Raw genomic sequence first — 21,551 nt, 5'->3', positions numbered from 1 at the left:
TTATTTAAATAAAACTTCGAGGGCATGCGTGTTCAGGGCTTATGTCCCTTCCCGGTTCTTATGTACAATGCATTTTATTTTGCGGTTACCAAAAGCAAATGCCACTTCTCCTTTTCTGTACAACTCGTTCAACAGAAGGTGCGGGCAGCCCAGTATGCTTTGCTTGGTTTTGCTTGGTTTGTGATGAAAGATTTCAAGGGGAACCGTGTCGTCTTTCTGGATGTGCGTGGAGGTGTTGCCGGAGGGTGCCTCGTGCACGGGACAAAAAGAAGAGGGGTATTTGTCATTCTTTCCTTTGAACTAATTTTTATGATGTTTCTACTATGCGGTGGGCTCCGAACCAAGCTTGGTGAGATCTACGTGGATGAATCGGTCTCAGATCTTGTTTTCAAGGGACTTTCTGTGGAATAAAGTACTACTTTCCCAGTTGTCAGGTAGACAGTGGGGATTTAGATGATGGCGGTGGCCCGAGACCATCCACTAAACATCCATGATCTAAACATCCAAATGGATCCATCCTTACTTGAGCGAGTCCAGTGGCCAACAGCAGCCTTGCATGGGACTTGGGTGTGGTGCAGAGGCCAGTCCTTCCAGGAAGAGGGCAGGGGGAACCCATCGAGTTGACCTTGGGTTTAGGCAGCAGGACAGCAGCCGTGGGGAGCTCCTCATGAGGGTGCAGGGCCTGCGTAGACATAAACAGCAGAAGAAAATGCTTGTTAGTTCTGGGGAAGGCGAGAGGCTCGGAAAACTGATTAGCGCAGCAGTGTGGTCGGGTGGAAATGAAAGCTCAGAAGCCTAGTCCTTAATTGGGTGCTTACCTACTAATTTGAGCTTGGGTGTCAGCAGCATCGCACTTGGTTTCAAACCAGGGTCAGACTTTAATGCTACGTCATAAATTACACACAGGCACAACAGTAACAATTAGGTAATTACGGAGGCCCATACTGCTGCAGTTTAACTGGGCAAGTTCAGGGCAGACACCACGGGAAGACTGCTTAACCCTCCGGCTGCCGGCCCGCTCAGTCCCACAGACACCATCCGATACACGGGATGACGCGGCTGCCTGGTTTTCAAAGCCTACGGGTTAAAAAAATATATTTTTCCAGTAGCTAGAGTCATCAGATGACCTAGCCAGAACCAGAAGAAATATTAGAGAAGTGTTAATTATATTTTAGGGGAAAAAAAATCCAGCCTTTAAATCCATACCAGCTAGAGCCCCCCTCCCCCCCTGCCTGGGGTGGTGGTGGGCTGGGTTCCAGCTCAACTTTAAGTTTTAACTTAAAAATCAGAGCTGGTTTTTATCATCATGAGATGTTCTGTAGATGGGATGTGTGATGTTTCCATCCCAGGTAACCTCACGTTAGTTTATGAGTCCAAGTAGGAGATTCAGGGTCCATGCTTGATTATTTTATTCTTTCAAAAAAAATTTTATGTTTATTGTTGAAAGTATTACAGATGTCCTCCCTCTTCCAGTAATGCCTCCCTCCACCGCACAACTACCCTCCCCCCCCACTGCACTATTGCCTGTGTCCAAATATATGCATCTAAGTTCTTTGGTTAATCCCCGCCTTCCCTCTGAGATCCCTCAGTCTGCTCCATGCTTCTGTGTCTCTGGGTCTATTTTGTTCATCAGTTTATTGTTTATTAGATTCCATATATAAGTGAGATCGTGTGGTACTTGTCTTTCTCTGCCTGGCTTATTTCACTCAGCATAATACTCTCCAGGTCCCTCCATGCTGCCTTGAAGGGTAAGAGATCCCTCCTTTTTCACAGCTGCATAGTGTTCCACGGTGTAAATGTGCCACAACGTTTTTATCCATCTACTGATGGGCACTTGGGCTGTTTCCGGATCTCAGCTATTGTAAATTGTTCTGCCGTGAACATAGGGGTGCATAAGTTCTTTGTGATTGGTGTTTTGGGTTTCTTAGGATATATTCCCAGAAGTGGGATCACTGGGTCAAACAGCAGATGTTTTCATGGCCTGTGTCAATTGTCTCCAGGCCAAATGTCCCCTGATGTGTGTGTATGTGTGTGTGTGTGTGTGAACTTGACCTTGGTTGACAGCCCTTGTTCTAGGGAACAACATAAGCTGATAATCTCAGCTGGACGGAAGACGATGGCAGAAGCATGGGCCAGAGGACGGCAGGTGGAATGGGCAGGCCTGTGGGTAGGCCTCGCCCATGGAGAGGACGGGGACTGAAAGGCGGAGCTCAGGTTCGGGGATTTGGCAAATACAGAAGGGGTGAGTGGCGTGGTTTCTGAGCAAAGGAGGGCAGAACGGTGCTTTTCCTGGGGACACGATCGATCTCAATTTGGATGAGCTGAGTTGAAAGTCCCTGGGGGGACATCTAAGTAGGCACCTGATGGGAATGAGTCTAGGGTCCAGGTGAGTCCTGCAAGACCCCTGAGTTGGGGGACAGCATTTGAGAGTGCCCATCCTGTAGCTGAGAGCTGAAATAATCTCCTGGCCCCACTAAGGGCGTTGTGTGTGGAGTTGTGCCTATTGGATGCCCAGGTGTACTCGGTACCTGCTAAACACACCATAGGGCAATGTGTAGCCAGTTCCAGGGGCTCTGAGTTCCTGCACCACTTGCTAGGGCCACCCCACTGGGCAAAGATCCCCGTGGCTTTCGGGCTAAGGAGGGGCGGGCCCTGCAAGGCTGACCTCCCTGCTCCAGCCACTGAAGGGCTTTTTAAGTGATGGCTGGTGGTCAAAGCTCTTACCCTCCCTGTGATTTGTAATGGCCCTCCAACGCCGTAGAGAGCGCGCTGAGGGTTGCTGTGATGAAAGGTGACTTTTAAAAGCCAGTAATTATGCTTCCAGCAAAAAATGTGTCTTTGGCAAGGAGCGTAACTATAGTGTGCGGGGCCCCCAAGAATTCGCTCCTGGACGGGGCTTATATTAATCATAGTTTCAATGCCCAGAGAACATGTTTTCAGTGGTTAACTATCATCTTTCCCCCCACCCGCCCCCTCCTTAAAACGTGGGCCTTGTAATCAAAAAAAAGACACGCCCTTCACTCTAGCAGGGCTGCCCCGCGAAATAAAAAAAATTATAGTTATTACGCGCGGACTTCATACCGAGCAGGGTCGCGTAATAACACATCTGGCGACCTCCATTAAAGAGCTGAGTTATGTTCGGCTTCTGTTTTAATTAGCTCGTGATCATCAAAGAATGAAAGGCCATTCTCGCTCGGGTGGTTCTTATGTTTACGGCCACCCTCACCTGCACTCAGATAGGGGTTTATGGAGTGTAAAAAAAAAGCACAGGGTTCTAGTCCTGCCGTCTAGACCGCTCGACTTAACGGAGCAGTTAGGAGGCCGGGTTTCCGCACCAGCCAGATGTTTGCAAGGGCCTGCAGGGAGCTGGCGGGCTGCTAGGCACACAGAAATGTCCTGGACGGACACGGTGTCTCCCCACAGTGGATGGGGTGGCAACACTCCAGGGTCTCTCGGGTTTGTTCCTAGTTTGTGGAAACGTGTTGGGACAGGGCGGTTCAGGAAAAGAAATGTGTTTGTTACCTTCTGAGTTGAGGCCCCAGTCTCCCGGATGGTGAGAAAGGTTACAGATCCAAGGAGAAAACACGTTCGTTCGTGGGGGACGGAGCTCAGCTGACAGTCAGCTGCCCCCGGCCCAACTCACCGGCCTCCCCGCTGAGATAGACACTGAGCTGTTTTCTCTGGGGAGCTCCAAGAAATGTTGCCGCAAAATCTTCTCCCAAATGTTAGTGATCCCCCAGGTGTGTTCCAGCTCTGTGATTCTCACATAAAAGATGAGTTTAGGTGTTGCACCCCTAAGGTCATCTGAGCCAGCTCCCCACTCACATTTGCCTCTGTTCTCTTCCCTTCAACCACTTAAAAAAAAAATCCCTGTATCTTGAAGTATCCTATACACGCAGAAAAATACACAATTAAAAAATATATATATATCTTTATTGATTTCAGAGAGAAGAAAGGAGAGGGAGAGAAAGAGACAGAAACATCAATGATGAGAGAGTCATTGATCGAGCCCGCAACCCGGGCATGTGCCCCGACCAGGAATCGAACCCCGATCGCCTGGATCCCAGGTCAAGGCTCAACCGCTGAGTCATGCCCGGCCGGGCTGCACAAATATTAAAGTGAGCACACTCTGTAACCCCCACCTATGCCGGGAAGTAGAAAATCAGCAGCGCCCCGGACACTGCTGTAGGGTCCCCCGAATCGCTTTCCTTGTTCCTCCAAACTGTGTTTTTTTGAGAATAATGAACAGTATTCTTGATGACCAACGGGTGAGTCACTGTCTTCTTATTTAGGTCGCTTTTGACAATCCAAGAAAAGACAATTATCTGTTTCCTTTTGTTTGTTTGTTGAAGAAGACAGCGGTGGACGTGTTGCTGTCTACCTGGCTTTTCTTCTTGTTTTTTATTTTTATTTTGGGAGGGGGTTGGGTTTAGGTGTTATTGCATTGGCTCTAGAATGCAATTAGTTCTAGAATGCAATTAGCTCTGGAAGGTAATGGGGCTCTAGAATGCAATTAGCTCTAGATTGCAATTAGTTCTGGAAGGTAATGGGGCTCTAGAATGCAATTAGTTCTAGAATGCAATTAGCTCTAGAATGGAATTAGCCCTTGCATGGGGCTCCTGGCAGGGGCTGACAGGAACCTGGTGCAGCCCCATGGGTGCCCTGGGAAATCTTGTTCTGTTTCCGCCTCTAGTGAACAGAGAAACCTAGAGAAATCCTTTTACCTGGGAGCTGTCATATTTCTCACCTGTGAATCCAGGGGCCTAGGGCAGGTGACCTCTAAGGTTTTCTCTTCCTTAGGAACAATCGGTAACAGTATTTACTGGTGCTTCGCGACATCAGATTGTCTTTTCTTTTTGTGTGTGTGTGGTCTGAACAGCAGCCGTGGAATCTCTGTGCTTGGCATTTTTTCCAGTGAGCTCCAACGATGAGCAATTTATATTTTAAACCAATCACCTGTCCCGTTAAAAAAAAAAAAAAAGGCACCGGGCATTCCCATATCAAATACTGAGGCGTTGGATTAACTGTCCAAAAGTGCTCTGCACACTCACGTCCATGTCACCGTGAGGCAGAGCGTGGACGGCCGCAGTGTTTGCAGAGCGGAAGCTGACAGCAGGCGCATTTGAGCACCATGAGCTATGGTATCAGTGGGGACGGAGAGTGCATTTAGCTAATAATGAATGACATATCCCATAAAATACCATTACACAGTGTTCAGGGCCCAAGAATGATGACATAATTATTAGGAGACTGGGAGATTAAGATATAATTTAAAAACAAAAAACATGACAGGGGAGGGTGTAATTGGGGAGACAAAATACACAGGAAGTTTGCAATTTACATGTCAAAATACCTTCTTCGTGTTTTGATTGGATTGGACGCGGCTTTCCACTCCATTTATCCAGGTTTCCATTAGAGGCGGCCCGAGCGACATCCCCCGTTCAGATCCTCGACATCCACGGCTCGGAGGCACTTTCTAATTCTAACTGACAGGAAGGGGGAAAGGGAAACGCGGTTTCGCCTCTGCCATGCACTTTTTACTTAACCCCCAATTTGTTTCTAAATGAGCCTGTCACTGCGGTTCTTGTGGCTTCGTGCCTGGGCCGCCCAGCGTGGTTCTGGGGGGAAGCCCTTGTCATAACTTGATGTGGGCCGACGACCCTGCAGGCTTGTGGGGAGGGCTCCGTAACCAAGCAGGGGGGAAGGAACAGGAGAGCTGTGGGTTTCTTCTGGAACAGGGCAGGGCAGAATAGCTGTAGAGGAGCCGTGGAGATGTTATCAGCATTATTTTTAAAAAATATGTTTTTATTGATTTCAGAGAGGAAGGCAGAGGGAGAGAGAAACATCAATGATGAGTCATTGATGGGCTGCCTCCTGCGTGCCCCCTACTGGGGATCGAGGAGCGTGCAACCCGGGCATGTGCCCTGACCAGGAATCGAACCACCACCTCCTGGTTCATAGGTTGATGCTCAACCGCTGAGCAACACCGGCTGGGCAAGATGAAAGCTGTTATTATATGCTCACCTATTTAATGGATGAGCCCTTGCTTTGGTGTTATCATTTTGATGCTATTCCCTACGTTGGGTGCAACGATGTTATTCCTTCTAGATACATTTCAGAACATACTGGCAACAAATAGCCTCTTAAGACCTCATGTGTGATGGGTGGCTGGTGACTACAGCTCACTGTTACCACCCATCCGTGTTGGGCTGCAGCCATCAAAATCTTTGTAAACCTACAGCACAGCGCATAACATCTTGTTACAAGATTTGCTTTTTTAAAAAAGTCAATGCATACTGAAGTTATTTGTGTCGAAACTCATTTATTTTCACCACAACACAGGCTGTCAAACCTGACATCTCGCTAATAGCATCAGTGTATTTCCATACTATTCAACTATTTCCTCGTCTGAAATGGGGACTTGGACTCGCCCCGCCCCGCTCACTGCGCCCCTCGCATTAGCTCAGTTCACACAGCCAGAGAGGGGTTACCTGTGGCGACTATTTTCGCCACCCTTTATGCATATTAATGAGCCTGTGAGCAGCCACTGTCTGCTCTGCAGCGAGGAAAAGCAATTCAGCCTAAATGGGAAACTGATTACCGGCCAGAAACCAGAGAGCCGAGGAGCGATTTGGGGTAATTTTCCATTTCTGATGCCCCTAGGTGCCTGCGTTTTCTGTCATTGCTGTAAACCATTCCCACGGGCTTTGGGGCTTGAACACGGACCTGTTACCTTACAGTTGTGGAGGTCAGGAGCGCCACGCGGGTCTCCTGGGGCTGAGGGTCAGGTATTGGCAGAGCTGTGTTCCCTCCTGGAGGGGCCCGGGGGGATGTTTACTCTCCTTTTCCAGGTGGGCATTATCCGGTAGGTAGGTCAGCCATTCCTGGTGTGGACCACAGCAGCACCTCAGAGTGGACAAAAGCAATTTGAAGGGGAAAAAGCGTCCTGGGGTCCAGTGCACTTGAGACAAGCAGGACCTGAGAAGTCTGGGAGGCTTTTCCAATGGAGAACTCTCAGAGCCTTTACTGGGTCAACATGTGACTTGAGTCTCCAAGAGTTGTTTCATGAAGTACTGGCCGAGAGCTCATTGCTTGCGGCATGCTTGATGTTGTACGACTTTGTGGGAATGCTGTGGGCCATGAGAGCCACGAAGTGGGTTTTGTTTTATTGTAATTTATTTATTTGATTTTTTTTTTTGAGTGAGAGAGAGAGAGAAACATCAATCTGTTGCTCCACTTACTGGTGCATTCATTGGTTGCTTCTTGTATGTGCCCTGATGGGAGATGAAACCCACAATGTCAGGGTATTGGGACGACGCTCTAACCACCTGAGTCTAACCGCCGACCAGGGCCACCAGGTCAAATTGTAGAAAGATCACTTTGGCAGCTAACACGAAGGATGTGTGAGAGGGGAACAGGACACCGTCGCATACCTGTGGACCCGCCATTCCCTTTTCCAGTCAACCTTCCCATCACTGTGTTCAGGAGAAACCCCTACCATGGTTGGATTCCTGGGGCAATTTATCTGCATATCTTCTAAGGACAGTTGTATTACCTCCCTTGCTGGGGAATGAAATAATCGAGGGCAGACCTTTTGCCTTTTCCACTCCGTTAGATACACTCTAAGGTCAATCTAATTGTGTTAATACCAACTTAATTACGATAGTGTGCAAAGACTTTGCTCCTATGTAGCTGTGCTCCCTCTTCCATCCTTTGTGCTGGAATTAAAAATGACATCTTGACACGTGTGTGCCCATCAACATAGACTTATAAGTCTGACCATGCAGTTTTGTTTTAAATCAGATAGGAGGCACAAAGAGTTGTAAGCAAAAATACACATATACTGTGTTTTATATCTACCTATGGACAGGTGTACCCTATTTCACTGAGCTTTGCTTTATTGTGTGCATTGCAGATACTTCATCAACGTCAAGGCAAGACCCTCCACCAGCGAAAAGATTACGACGCGCTGATGGCTCAGATACTGGTAAGAATTTTATAGTCATTTTTAAATTACTGTGTGCTTGTTGTTTTTTAAATGCTATTGCACGCGTATTAGACTATGGCGGAGTGTAAACGTAACTTTTCTGTGCACTGGGAAACCAAAAAAATTGTGCCTTGCTTTATTACGATATTCACTTTATAGTGGTGATCTGGAATGAAAGCCGCAATATTTCCGAGGTATGTCTGTGGTTACCTTTCCTGGTATACTTTTTTTCTTTATCTGGAGATAAAGAATTATTTTCTAATGTCCTTTCAGTTTGAAGGACTCCTTGTAGAGCAAGTCTAGTAACACATTCAGTTTTTGTCTGTGTGGGAATGTCCTGATTTCTTCATTTTTGAAGGATAATTTTGCTGGGTATAGAATTCTTGGCCAACATTTCTCCCCCCCTGTTGGCACTTTGAATATGTCATCCAATGTCCTCTCGCCTCCATGGCTTCTGATGAGAAATCAGCTATTAGTCTTGTGGCCACTGAAGTCTGTACTTGGATTGCTTTGTGGCCAGCTGATTGCACAGGTTTCCTCAAATGCCTGGAGCAAGCTAGCCTCTAAATCGGTTCAAATACAAATAGCCTTGCAAGTGGAGTCTTCCAAAAAAAACCACCAAACACAATAAAACCCACACACCACCATACAGCCAGGTAACAACAGTTTTTGGGGGAAGGAGGCTTGGAAACAGCTCCAACTCCATGTGCTCCCTCTGGTGGCTCCAAGGCTGCCCTGGATAGGTGGGCTGTCATTTCTTAAGGCCACTACAGGCTGGAGAGTGAGCCCTGGGACTAAAGCAAGTGAAAAACCCACGAAGCTCATTGGTCTTTGCCGTTTTTTAAAAAAACACATACCTTCCAGTGGCTGTACGCCTCTGATGAATTTCTGGAGTTTTGAAAACAGTTGACACGGCCCATTTTTGTCAACTTTCTCATTCCTTCTATGGAGAACGGAATGTTGGAAGTCTTTACTCCAACATTTATGCTGACTTCACTTATCAATTAAAAAAATAAATAAATTAGTCATCAAAACACTAGTCACGATTAGTTGCGAAAAGAAGGCTGTGCTCTGGAGGGCGGCTTTTTGGGTCCATGTCCGCGCATTGTCACTTACTCACGGTGGCCTTTGGCAAGTTACTTAACCTCTTTGTACCTCAGTGTTTGCCTATGAACTGGGCATGTTAATGATACTCCTCACTTCATAGGTGGGTTGTGACTGTCTAAAATGAATTAAGATGTTAAGGGTGCTTAGCCCACAAGGAGGACTTGGGGCGTCTTAGCCATTAGCACCACTCTTTTGGATTTTCACCACACTCCTGAACTGTGGGTAGGCCAGTTTCTAAAGTGATGCTGAGCGAGGTGCTCCTACTAATTGTGGCTCTTGGTGCCTTCTCCATGGTGGGGAACAGGATGAAGCTCCTTTGAATGTTTTGTTTGATTTTTTTGATAGGAATATGTGTGTTTGGATTCAAGTGTATCTTGTAGCTGGAGTGTGAGTCTTGGCAAAACTTTCCTCTCTGTCTGGTGTCTGGGTTTTGGCAAAAGTTGGAGACTCGGAGCCAGGATGGGCCTCTGGGCCTGGTCATGGTTACGTGGACTGGCAAGGTTAGCTTGATGTGGGGCCTCAGCACATTCTGGGAATTATTATTATTATTTTAAACTTATCTTTATTGTTAAAAGTATTACAGATGTCCCCTTTTCCTCTCCTCTTTGATACCTTCCACGCCGAATCCGCCCCCTGCCCAGGCCTCCACCGCACTATGGGTTATGCACATATGCATATGAGTTCTTAGGTTAATCTCTCCCACCCACTTGCCCCTCTCCGCCTTCCCTGAGATCCCTCAGTCTGTTCCAAGCTTCTGTGTCTCTGGATCTATTTTGTACATCAGTTTACTTTGTTCATTAGATTCCACGTGTAAGTGAGATCATGTGATACTTGTCTTTCTCTGACTGGCTTATTTTGCTCGGCATAATGCTCTGTGGGTCCATCCATGTTGCCTCGAAGGGAAAGAGCTGATACCAGATGGTGACGTGAGCCGGGCAAACCCGGGGGGTAAAGTGGCCTGGCCGGGCAGAGGTTTGGTAGGGCCTGCACCCGAGGGCAGTGGTGCCTGCTTCTCTGTCAGGGCCCCGCACCCGGCTCGGGTGAGATGAGCGCTTGCGGCCTGTGGTTTCTCCTCGGCTCACTCTGACGTGTGAGGACGAGCACGGGCACGGGAGTAATAATTACTTCTTATACCAATGTGTTCTCGGGCTTCAAAGACCCGGGCCTCTCTCCTCGCACATGCAAACATCAATTTGGGAGCCGAGGAAGGTAATTTTCACATGCAAATGCCGATGAGTAGAAGGGAGGGTAGAGGGATGAGCAGGCTGTTGAAGAGACAGCGGCTTCTTTTTTGTCCACACAGTGGAACAGGGGCTGCAGAGAAGCCGGTTTCCGGGAGGGGGAGAGGCAGAAACCTGATTTGTTTATTAGCTCACGCTCTTAGACCCTGCCCCTGCTTCTGGGGTGTTCTCCAAGGTGGTTTTGATCTGAGTCACCCTGGCAGGAAAGAAGGATCATCCGGGGTGAAATGGCACCCATGGGTGTGGAGTCCCATGTGACCCTAAAGCCCACTCTTCCGTCTGCGGTTGCCTTGGCCAGGGCCAAACCAAAGGATTTTGCCACCTGTGGGCCAGACCTTCCCCCACCCCTGCTCCAAAACAAAACTCTATGAGCACCTACTCTGTGCCCATCACATAGTAGGTGCTCAATAAATAGTAGTTACTTGAAGCAGTAAAACTGACGTGCACCGTCTCTTCACTGGACTTCTTCTCAGGGCTTTGTGCTTTGCCAGAATCCTGACTCCCCACCCAATGGAATCGGCCTCTCTCTCCTCCTCGACCGGTCCCACCTACTCCAGGTGCCCATGTCGCCATCACTTTCCACATTCAAACTCGGGGGGCGGGGAGGAGGGGATGACAAAAAGCGTCCAGTTAGTATAGACATTGAATCTCAGTTCTTCCAAATAGGCAGGATTCCCCAGTAAGTGTGGAAGGAAGGTCTGAGTCAATGAAAATGCGTTGTACCCTCTCGGTGTGTTGGGCAGCACATGTTGCTGTTTTCCGTTCAAGGTGACTTTCACCTCTTCAATGAAGTGTCCTTAACTGAGCTGTAATTTTGTATCATGCGTCCTATTTATTATACGTTTAAATGGAACAGAGAAAGAAAAAAAAAGTCTTGTGTGGAAATCATTTATGTCCGCTCCAGACAAATAACCACCCAGCATTTGTTTTCCTGTGGACAAAGAAAGTTAACTGAGCTCTATGTTCCCCTTTAGACTTCTTTTCAGTAACTTTGTTATTTAGCCCATAACCTCACCATCTATAGAAATTGGCATCTTGTTTTCTCCACATGTATTTATGATATAAATACTTTTCTTTACTAAAAATTCTTCATCAATATCATTTAAATGGTTTCACGATGTTCCATCAGATGGATGTGTCACAATTTAATTAACCATAACCTTTGAACCAGGAGATCACGGTTCGATTCCCAGTCAGGGCACAGGCCCGGGTTGCAGGCTCCTCCATCCCCAGCAGGGGGCGTGTGGGAGGCAGCCAATCAATGACTCATCACTGATGTTCCTCTCTCTCTCCCTTTCTCTCTCTGAAATCAGTGAAAATGTATTTAAAAAACAAACAAACACATGAATGCTATCTCAGGAGCCCCCTCTTCCCCTCCTTGAGCTGGTGCTTTGGACCCTGGCCCTGTAAGGGTGCCATTTAGTGAACCACCACCTCCCTGTATCCTGAAGTCGATGGGGCTTCCGAAGGCGGGGACCAAACCACCAGAGGGTTGTGCACAAACGCATTAGGAAAACCTGGCCCGATATGTTATTCCAAATGCACACTCATGTTCAAGGCTTAGGAGGCATCCCTGGGGCCCTCTGGGGTAAGAAACGCTGCATGAATCTAGGCAAATATTATTAACTAGATTTACTTGGGGCTGCTGAAGAGTGTGAGGCCCTCTGGATGACCTCGGGAGGAGGAATTGTTTTCTGCAGTCCCCACCGCTTGTGCTTTGAAGCCCTGTCCTGCCCCCACAGGGCCCGCTATCCTGTTGCTATGGTTACAACAATTAATTCCATGCATAACTATCCTGACTAACATGTCGCAGCAATTCCATTAAAATCTGATTTCACTCTTCCTGTCCTTTCATGGGTTGTTTTGTTTTTTTTCCCCAGGCCTCCAGCTCTGAAAACTGCCCATCATGTGGATTAAAAGGGTCCCAGAGGTTGCTGAGTCCATTTCCTGGTGGCATCTTTGGTTCGGATTTGATGGGACAGAGGCTCCATGACCCTGAAATAGGCCTTGGTACAAGAGCCAAACATTTGGGAGAATTGGACCCAGCAGCTGAGCAAATCGTAAAACGAATACCCAGTGGGGATATGCCTGCTATGAAGAGATTGTTTTTACCTTGCTTAACACTAATGTATTTAAATTGGAATGAGAACACACAGGGTTCCTAAATTAGTGTCTGCGCCAGCCACTGGCATGAGTAGGTCATCTAGAGACACACCTATTTTATTTTATTTTATTATTTTGTTTTATTATTTTATAATTTTTTAGTGTTTTTTATTAATTTCAGAGAGAGGAAGGGAGAGGGAGAGAGACATAGAAACATCAATGATGAGAGTCATTGATCGGCTGCCTCCTGCACGCCCCCTGCTGGGGATCAAGGAGCCCGCACCCCGGGCTTGTGCCCTGACCGGGAATCCAACCGAGATCTCCTGGATCCTAGGTCAATGCTCAACCGCTGAGCCACGCCCGGCTGGGCCATCTGTAATATTTTAAACAAAAATAAAATTAAACAAAAAAAAAAAAAATAAAAATAAAACGGAGAGGAGGGTGGGCAGATGGAGAAAGAAAGAACTTCTAGTTTGGTCTTTCCAGAAGGATGGTTCAGGTGACTGATGATCACCAGTCAGTGCTCGGATGCCTCACTGTATGGAAACACTGCTGTTTTCGAAACCCAGTGAATCCTCTCCCTAGTCAGCCTTTCCTGGTGGTTTAAAATAGACGCCCCTCCTGCGTGTCCTCAATGTGAGGGATCCCTTTGTTCCTTTTGTTGGTTAATCATCAAGAGGCCCTAGGAGCCAGTCATTATCTCCTACACCCAGGTAGAGCCTCGGCGGGTTAGTCACAGAGGTCACCGAGGGCCACACCAATCAGATAGTTTCTTTTCCGAGGCGGTGGGCGCACCCACTCCCTGGGTCCCTCATCTTAGAAACATCCGAGCTTGGGTGTGCAGCTCTGAAGCCTAAAGCTCCGATGCAGATGCTATGTGTCCAGGTGGATCGGGATACATTTGCCACTGTGTCACTGGGGATGTCCCCATCGTGCCATGCCTGGTCTTTTTTTTTTTAACTTTTTGCCTTTGTTAAACTTCCCTGTCTCAGTTTGATCTCAACAACCTGCATTGCAGATCTGACCCCGCCTTCCCCCGTCTGACCCGTCTGTCTGCCTCCCCAGCCCCCACTATTGCTTCGTCTCAAGGGCTGTGCACCCAGAAAGCCCCAGGCCTTCTGCTCTCTGTGGGCTGTCTTACCTTTCTTGACAATCCTGCCTCTTCGGGAATTGCTCTGCCCACTTGTCATCACAAGGCCAGTCCTGACTCAGCATTCAGGTATGAACTCCAGCAGGACCGGCTACAGGAAGCTTTCCCGAGGGAAACTCCCCTGGGGGAATCCCCGGGCACCTGGGCACCCGGCCACAGCAGCCCTCACTGGAGACCTGGTGCCTACCTGCCGCATGACGCTGTAAAATCTGAGGCCGGGCTCTGGTCTTATTACTTCTGAGTAACTGACACCCAGCACAGGCCCCGATGCTCAGCACACACTCCACGAATGTGCTGTTTCCCACATCGGAGCCTCCGCTGAGAAGGAAAGAAAGAACTTGCTCATTTATGTCGCCCAGACACGCCATTTGGAGGAGCTGGTAGTTAAACGCTCTCCTGTGATTTTGTTACAGACCTTGTTTTTATCAAACGTGAGGAAGCTTTCAATCAGAGAGACAGAGGCATTTTCTGCCCAAACAAAACCCTAAGAGGCCACTTCTGGAGTTGCTCCCGTCCAGGGAATTTCCCTGCTGCCTCTGGGGGTTTCCTTAGGAGCAGTGAGAGTCTGTCTCCCTTTCCCAGGGTGGCCCTGGGCTGAGTGTCATCGCGCCCTCTTATTTCAAAGACAGGGCAACCGCCCGTTAAATTGCTTTTTGCCTTATAGACTAAATAGGCAGGTGGAGATCCAAGGTGGCTTGTTTTAGGGATGGGGAGATGTTGGTTTTTAAGTTGCAGGCAGATTGTGTGTGTTTTATGGGCCGAGGTGGTCGGCAACCCCTCCAACCTGTTTCCGGGCCCAGGGACCTGGACGCCTTCCCAGCCAGACTGGATGGGAAATTTCCCACCAATGACGTGCTCGGAGCACTGTGGGAATTCCCAGAAAGAGCCTCGGGCAGAATTGCTGACTTGCCAGCAAGTTCTTAAACGGGTCTTTCAGAAACCAGCCGTCGCCACGGTGCAGAGCCAAAAAGGGGGAACTGCAGCCGGCAGGGGACAGTCGTCAGATTTGTTTTCCTGCCCAGTTTGTAAGCTGGCCCCCAAAGCAACTTCAAGACCTGGGTGGTGGAAGTCTTTGTGGGCCACGTCGGTGGCCCTGAGAGAAGAAATTCCTGACTATCTACCTCTCATTCTCATGCAAACGCTGTCCGGCAGGGTCACGAATACCCTTTGTTCTTGTCCGAGCCGAACCGGTTCCCAAGGATTAGATCCCTGGGAGGCTTGCTCAGGTTTCCCCGACTTGACACCCATCCCTTGTGCTGTGAGAGTCAAGCCGGGCGCCTTTGACAAAGAGACAAGAAGCAATTGACGTCAGAGGGTGACCCGGTTATACCACGTTTGCGCTGTGTCCCCAGGGGGAAACCGAACCTGAAATCCAGTAGCCAGTGAGTGGGAAGAAGATCTGGAGATAGAGACTGACCTGAATTCTCAAAAACAGCCAGAGAGAAGGAAGTCGGAGGACAGGGTGGCATTCCCTCCCCAAACCTGTCATGGTGTGAATTCCTAGAAGACGGTGTGGTTCCTGAAAAACAGGAGGGGTCCACCCAAACAACTGTGGCCCAGAGATGGGCAAAAACGACAGGGAAACAACTCAGCAGCTTGTCCAACACAGGCCAGAGTCCCGTCTCGGTGGACACATTTATTTCTGCTTGCTTGGGTGTTGCTGTCGACCTGTTGTTAAACTCTACGGAGAGATCAAATAAACTTAAAAAAAAAAAAGTTTTTATTGATTTCAGAGAGATGAGGGATAAAGAGAGATAGAAATATTGACCGGCTGCCCCCTGCATGCCCTCCGACTGGGGATCGATCCTGCAACCCGGGCATGTGCCCTGACCGGGGATCGAACGTCGACCTCCTGGTTCATAGGTCAATGCTCAACCGCTGAGCCATGCCGGCCGGGCCAGACTTGCTTTTTATCTCAGTGTACGCACAGCCAGTGTCTCAACTCTAAAAACACTCAATGTCAGCTGCAGTGTTAGCAGTGGAAAATGCCAGGGAGTAGGACATGCTCAGCGACCTTGGGCAAACTCCCCAAGGTCTCCAGCCCTAGTGTCCTCGCCTATAAATGGGTGCACTGGTTTCTGTGATCTCTTGGGTCCCTTCTACCTGAGCTCGGAAGCCCGCTCCCTGCAGGAGGGAAAGGGGAGTTCTGTTTCATGCACGGGAGGTGGGGGGGTGGCGCGTATGGGAAGAGGCCCGAGGTTGTGATAATAGAAAGAAAATGAAGGCCGTGGCCCTTTGGATGCCTCCCCACAGTGCACACATGGAGAGGTACACGGTCACGAGCAAGAAAGGAGCCGTGACAGCCGCCGAAGCCCCCTCCCCTGGGCTGCTTCCCCCGCGGCGGGCCTGCAGCGCGCTGCCTTGGACTCGCTGGAAGACATAGAGCGCGGTGGACCTTCCCGTCTGTGTGCTCGTGTGTCCAGCCTGGGCTACACCTTCACTTTTACAAGCCAAAGAGGCAGCCACTCAGCCCCTCGCAGGGACAGATGTGACGACTCTCCTGGGCATCGCTCAGCTGTGTCCTGCAGAGGGCTGAGACGCAAGCTGCCCGTGTTCCGCTGCCCTCAGCCCTCAGGGTGGCCGCCAGCCCCTCGCCTTCTGACCTGCCTCCCCCTTCCCAAGGTGACTGACTCCCTGGGGCCTGGGCAGCGGGAGGCGCTGGGGCTCTGCCAGCCGGCCTGATACCTCTGCACCCAGGCTTCTCCCCTGGGGCCCTCTCAGCACTGGGAGGTGCCCCGGTGGGAAGGAAGGACCCACAGCTCCCAAGTCCACAAAGCCTGGCTTTCACACGAAATCCCAACATTCACTACCTTGGAGAACTGGAAAACATTCCCTGTGCTTTCTGAACTTGGGATTTCCCACCTGTGAAGGGTCAGCGATCCTAATAACCACCGGTGGTGTTGTCTTAAGGCTCAAGTGAGATAAACTATGTAAACTGTTGGCTTAAAAAAACCACACTGATAGTTGCTCACGAGGCCTCCTGCAGCTGGACGTCCTGACTGAACCCTGTGGGGCTCAGGCACCAACCTGCCCAAAGACTTGACCTGGGCTCAGGTGTTTGTTTCCAGAATGTTCCGGCAGTAGGCTCAACAGGCATGTGGCAGGGACGTTGTTGACCTATCCAGAATCACGCCTAAAATGATCTTGAAAATCCAGATAATGTTGGTAAAACTACGGTTTTTAAAAGCTTCAGTTTCTGCCGCAGACAGACGTCCTCACGCAAGGTGACATTGCCTTATTTTTTCTCCCTCATTTTTCTGCCCGACGCTGATAGCATATCGGCTGCTGATAATGCCTCGACCTTCAAGGCTGAGTACTGAGGTCTTTTAGAGAAATATTAAAAACAGCCCTCCCCACGGCCTCACCTCCTAACCCCCCCCACTCCTCTCCCGATGGTTCTGCCACCCATGCTCAGCGGGGTTATCCCCCCACCGGGGTCCTACACGGTGGCCACGCTGGCCCCCCAGAGCTGCTGCAGGACGGGATAGGAGGGCTCGTTTGGGGTACCGGAGAGTCAGTGACGTGTCCCGGGGATCTGAGACCCAGTGCCTCTCGGGGATGTAGCTGAGTAACTCGGGGAGATTCTCCCCCAGTCTCGCCTCTCTCTGATATCCTGAAGGCATTGGTCATCAGAGCTGACGGGCCAGGTCCAGTCACATAGCCCTTCTGTTTACTATATATTTAAAAAAAATACCTGGCTGGCCCTACCTGGTACGGCTCAGTGGTTAGAGCGTCGGCCCGAGGACTGAAGGGTCCCCGGTTGCAGGCTCCATCCCTGACCCCAACTGCGGCCTGTTTGGGAAGCAACCGATCATGTGTCTCTCCCACATCGATGCTCCTCTCTCTCTCCCTTCTACTCTCTCTGAAAAGCAATGGAAAAAATATCCTCGGGTGGGGAGGAAAAAAACAACAACAAAAAAAGCCCCCCTGGCTGGACCCGCCTCCCGTCTCTTATGTGGTTGAAGGAGTTCACGCCCAGATGCCTGGGACAGGACAGGACAGGACAGGACAGGATGGAGGGGCCGAGGAGAGGGGGTGTTGAGAATGGGAGCTCCCCATCCCAGATACGCAGAACTAGGGAGAGACGGTTTGGAGTTCCAGGCGTTTGGAAACTGCCTGAAAGTCCTCCATGAGCCCCCCTGACATGCTGTGGGGACGACACGATCCCGTCCGATTCTGTTTTCAAGGAGAAATCCAGGAACGATGAGAGGGAATGGCAGGGGTTTGAGGATGCTGAAGCGACTTCTGAGAACGGCTCCCAGCGCCTCACAGGCCTGGCGTCTCCCGTCGCCTTCTGGGCCATAAAAGCCAAATGATGTCTCTCGCCCAGGAAAGAGAGATATTATCGACGGTGACAAAAATGACATCAAGTCTTATTACGCACAAGTCAGTGCTATCTGCTTCAGAGTCTGGCTTTTACAGGGTATCATTTAGACAAATGGGACAGGTTTTCATTGGCTCAGAAGTTTCTATTGTCAAAAGATATTGCCAGGAAAGTACAAATACGTTGTAAAATTCCAAGGAACTGCGATTCAGCCCTCTCTTGATTTTATTTATAAAAACAAATTAATAGCAAATGAATAAAACTTTTTAAGCCATTATCTGAGTCATAATACTAAACAAAACGACAAATAAAACAGCCGCATGCAAACAGCTGTTTAGGGAAACCGGACGATATTTCATTCATTGTCAAACTTGGCGTTTCGGGGGAAATAAAGACCAAAGTAAATATTTATTGATTCGTGGGAGAACACTGAAAATTCCTCCTTTGTAAGTGGAACAAGCAAATAAAACATGATTTATAAAAAACCCCGACTAACTAAATCAGCTAATGGGTCTATTCAGAAAATTCTTACCATGTAAACTGTTAGCTGACAATTATAACAGAAAATTACCAGCTTCTCTATGAATTTAATATACATATAGTTAACCACCTGCTTGGCTGTTACACGGAGCCATTTAAACGTGCAAATGGGCATACAAATGTTGGAAGGCTTTTGAACCAAACGCATTAATTGCTAGTCGTCTGTGTTTATGGAAACAGGCAGGATGGATGCTCGACTCTCTCTGTAATAAATATAAAAATTCCTGCCTGGCTGGTGTGGCTCAGCGGTTGAGCATCGACCTATGAACCAGGAGGTCGCGGTTCGATTCCCAGTCAGGGCACAGGCCCGGGTTGTGGGCTCCTCGATCCCCAGTAGGGGGCGCATGGGAGGCAGGCGATTAATGACTCTCATCATTGATGTTTTCTCTCTCTCCCTTCCTCTCTCTGAAATCAATACCAATATTTAAAAATCTTATATATATATAAATTCCTTGGGCTCCCGAGTCTATGCGAGCGCACAGGGGGAGGCCTTTGTAGAAGAAGCTCGTGGGAGAGATGGAACCCCTCAACCCCAACCAGATAGGTGAGGAAGAGACAGAAACGAGGTAACATCAGCCAGATATAAGTGCTACTGGCCTAACGTGATTCTGTCTGAGCTGGGGCCAGATGCTTCCCCAGTGAGCCCCGACTGCTTGGAACAGCAGCGAGACCCAAGGTGCATGGGTGCATGGGTGCCCAGCTCCTTCCTGTAGGCCACCCAGCAGGTGACCTTGTGCTTTCCCTCGGCCCCGAGACCCCTGGACCTGACCTCATCAGACAGTGACCCATGTGCTCAGAAGCCCCTCCTCCTGCATAATGTGCATTAAATTTAGCATATTCAGAAGCCGATAGGATAAAGTCCAAGGTAGCTTCTCCTTGGTTTCCTCTCATCACGGGTGTATCTTGCTCATCTATAATGCAATAGTTTGCCATTTAAAGGAAAAAAAAAAATACTTTGAGTGCTTAGGCAAGCTAAAAACGAGCCCTGAAAAGTTTGTGTAAACCTGCATTTATGTAATTGTCAACATTAAAAAGTAGTCCCCAAATGCAAAACCAAAATATTTACAGAGGTGTCACATGCAGGTAAATGTCCCATGTTTTCTTTGCAAGTTGCAAAATGAAAATTTAAATGTCAGTTTGTTTCTTTTAAAATGAAACGTAAAAGCACAAACTGTTGATACAGTAACCTGCCCAGATCTTAAGGGTGTGATTATGCCCAGTGAAGAAGCTAATTGAGAAGGTACATACGGAGCGATTCCTTTTATTTTTTTATCCCTACCCGAGGATATTTTTCCTATTGCTTTCCAGAGAGAGTGGAAGGGAGAGACAGAGACACGGGGGGGGGGGGGGGGGTTGGAGATAGACATTGATATGAGAGAGAGACATCGATTGGTTGCCTCCTGCAGGAGCCCTGGCCAGAGCTGGGGATGGAGCCTGCAACCGAGGTACGTGCCCTTGGCCAGAATCGAACCCCGGATCCTTCAGTCTGAGGGCTGACGCTCTAACTGCCGAGCCAGACCAGCCAGGGGACCGAGTGATTCCTTTTATCTAGCATTCTCCAAAGGACGAGATTTTAGAGCCCTGGAGAGGGGATGATCAGGGGCTGGGAAGGGGAGGGTGTGGCTGCAGGGGGGAGGCGGAGTTTCCTGCTCGGGACAGGTTCCTTTATCAACTGCAGCGATGATAGGAACCTAGACGTCCCATAAAATGTCACAGAACTGTACACACAAACACAAGTACAATGGGTGCATTCAAAGCCCAGTGAAATCCCAGTGAGGCCTGAGCTCCGGTGGATGGTGTTGTGTCAACACAACTTCCCGATTCTGAGGATGTATTACAGCTACCTAAGGGGTATGGATACATATGGTTACATGGGATCATTTTACTGATATTGCTACTTCTGGAGAGTCTATAATTGTTTCAAAATAAGTTAGAAAGGGTCCCAGCTACCGGTGAAGCAATGGAGTCAGAGGCTTCTTTGGGGAGTGAGGCCTTTTAGATACAAACCCTGAAGACTTGATTTAGCCCGTGCTTGCTTAGTACCCAGGTCTGCAAGGCTAAAAAAACTGCGTGATTTAAAGCAGGGACGGTTTCCATGACTTCTAAAGCTGCCGACTCAGGAAACTTTAGAGCGAGCAAGGACCTTGCAGGGAATGTAGGTCAGACCTCCAGGTCACACCTCTGGGTCCTGGCATCCTGGTTTGTAACACGAGAGCACTGTCCTAGATTCTTTGCACCGTCGCGCCTTGTTCTAGGTTTTAAAATCCTTCCGGTTTCCATGATAAACTATAGAAACGTTAGTGAATTTTCCGTGGGTATTTAGTGCATGAGACAAATATCTCAGTGTGTGTGGATTGCCAGTGTGGAGGCAGACAAGAGCTGTGTGTCATTGAACACCGTCTCGCGTGTTCTAAACGCTTGAAGAGTAAGCTCCTGGGCTAATTTTTACCGCTTAGCTGAGGTTAATTTTCCTGGACCGAGGGTCTGGGCAGTTTGCGAATTCATTGTATAAAACATGGCTTTTGTGCATGTGAGTATTTAGGTAGAGAGGGGACGTTTACCCAGGTGAGTGTCCCCAGTGTGGATTGGTCCACCTGCTTCCCGCCAGACCTACTAAACCAGTCCTGGCAGGTTCTGGCCCAATGACACGAGCCTCCAGAAGCTTTAAAAAGTGGCCACTATATCGCTCACTGAAGGGTCCCGGGTTCCATTCCCTGCCAAGGGCACATACCTGGGTTGCAGGTTCGATCCCAGGCTCTGGTTGGGGCCCATGCGGAGGCAACCAACCGATGTGTCTCTCTCACATTGATGTTTCCTCTCTCCCCCGCCACCCAAATATCCTTGTGTAAGGATTAAAAAAAAAAAGTGGCCACTCCACTTGGGGATAAACCCAGAGAATGCTCTGTCGACCGCTAGTATAGCTCAGCTTATTGCTCATCTTAACTATTTCTTTTCGTGGAAGCTCAGCACGGACTATGTTGGGGAAACCGAGCCCACTGTAAAAAACAGGCTCAGGATCCTGGGGCGGCGCCTGGCCTCGAGGCAGCAAAAGCGTCTCACCATCAGTTAACTGTTCATTTTGTGGTATTGATTTCCCTT

General features: G+C 49.0%; 1 long non-coding RNA gene across 1 annotated transcript in view; it reads left to right on the top strand.

Moving 5' to 3' along the window:
* Positions 1-21,551, top strand: part of LOC107525542 (uncharacterized) — a 365,360-nt gene that overhangs the window by 51,686 nt on the left and 292,123 nt on the right. The window contains exon 3 of the long non-coding RNA XR_001602064.2: positions 7,916-7,987. This is a non-coding gene — a long non-coding RNA (uncharacterized LOC107525542). The remainder of the gene's footprint in view (positions 1-7,915; positions 7,988-21,551) is intronic.

This window comes from Miniopterus natalensis, chromosome 22 (assembly GCF_054644295.1).
Source record: "Miniopterus natalensis isolate mMinNat1 chromosome 22, mMinNat1.hap1, whole genome shotgun sequence".
Lineage (NCBI taxonomy): Eukaryota > Metazoa > Chordata > Mammalia > Chiroptera > Miniopteridae > Miniopterus > Miniopterus natalensis.
Note: the sequence above shows the minus strand (reverse complement) of the source record. Positions and strands in the feature narration are given on the sequence as shown.